This window comes from Callospermophilus lateralis, chromosome 11, assembly GCF_048772815.1.
Source record: "Callospermophilus lateralis isolate mCalLat2 chromosome 11, mCalLat2.hap1, whole genome shotgun sequence".
Classification (NCBI taxonomy): Eukaryota; Metazoa; Chordata; class Mammalia; order Rodentia; family Sciuridae; genus Callospermophilus; species Callospermophilus lateralis.
This window is the reverse complement of record NC_135315.1, coordinates 21,523,018-21,524,420: the sequence shown is the minus strand read 5'-3', so window position 1 is coordinate 21,524,420 and position 1,403 is coordinate 21,523,018. Positions and strand designations below refer to the sequence as shown.

At 49.0% G+C, this 1,403-nt stretch overlaps 1 non-coding gene across 1 annotated transcript; it reads right to left on the bottom strand.

Annotated features, from left to right (window-relative positions):
* Positions 1 to 244: 244 nt before the first annotated feature.
* Trnav-cac (transfer RNA valine (anticodon CAC)) lies at positions 245 to 317 on the bottom strand. The gene has a single exon. It is a non-coding gene; the product is annotated as a tRNA-Val (tRNA).
* Between the last annotated feature and the right edge of the window lie 1,086 nt (positions 318 to 1,403).

Sequence of the window (1,403 nt, the reverse complement as noted above, 5' to 3'; positions counted from 1 at the left end):
TTTCTTCTGGAGAGGGGGGTTATACTGGCAGCCCTCCCCCGGGGTTGTGGGTATGAAAGGGGTTATACAAATGATTGCTACTTTCAGGAGCCATCAGCCCCTCAACTTTAGCAAGGATAAAGGAATAGTTAATTCAGGAAGGATGCGATTTGTTTCAAACCTTTAACAAATCCTCAATGGAGAACATTTGCTATACAAAGGGATTTATTGCTTTACAACATTTTTTTTTTTTTTTTTTTTTTTCTGGCGGTACTGGGGATTGAACCCAGGGCCTTGTGCATGTGAGGCACAAACTCTACCAACTGAGCTATATCCCCAGCCCTCGCGCTTTGCAACAATTTACCACATGGTTACTTTAAATAGTTCCCCTCCTGTGTTTTATCTCTCTCTTTCTTTCTTTTATCCCCCCTCTCTGGGTCTTCAATGAGACTGTGCTGTGTGCCTTGCTCTGTAGGAAAACCACATTGGCTAGGTCTCTGAGGCTGATGCACGCCCCCCTCATTCTGTGCAAGTGAGTTTTTTGGAGCCTTTCTTCCAGCAGCCGTCTCCAGCGCCTGGGAAGATGGTCACGCCACCCAGGAAGGTGGGAAATGCTGCCTCAGAACAGCGCCCACATTCCAGAAGTCAGTCATTCTGGAGGCTGGCAATGCCTTCTCCAAACGCTTGCAAAACACAGTTTGCAAGGGCTGACAGACTCCTTGCCGGAAACCAGGTAGCCAGAAGAGCCAGTGAGGCACCTGAAGAGGAAACCAGGGACAATGACACACCACAGGCCCAGGGTTGGCAAGGTGCCCCGGGGCGAGGGTGGCTCTCAGGACATTCCTGCATCATCTGATTATGAGAGCTGATTCTATTTAATTCACTTTAATTAAAATAGGAGGGTCAGTTCCACTCCATGGCAGAAGACGCTATCAGGTGATGCAGTGAACATTTGAGGACAAGGAAGCAAAAAGTCCACCCTCCGCCCTTGGACATCTGTCTCTGGTCACTGAAAGGGTGCCAATTCGCTCTTCTGGTCAGTCGCCCTTCATGGCGTACTCTTCTTGCTCTTGCTGAAGAACACGGGTTCTTTTGGAAGGAGCAGGTATCTCTAGACCCTTGAATTCTGGAGTCGGGGAGCCTGGGGGGAGCAAGGAGAGGGTGTTTTGGGAACAAGTAATTGTGCATGAGACACAGAAGCTACAGAGAGTCTTGTTTTCTTCTGGATATAAACCCTGAGTGCAAGGGGGTTTGTGTTTTGTTCACTGATATACCCCCAGCACCCAGAACAGAGCCTGGCCCATTGTAGGAGCCCAGGAAATGTTTGTTGAAGGAGTGATTCTTAAATGCTGAGTTGAGCTAATCCTTCCCAGGGAGTGGTTGCTCTACCATGAAGCCCTGTGGTGTGAGATAGGTGCCTGCCC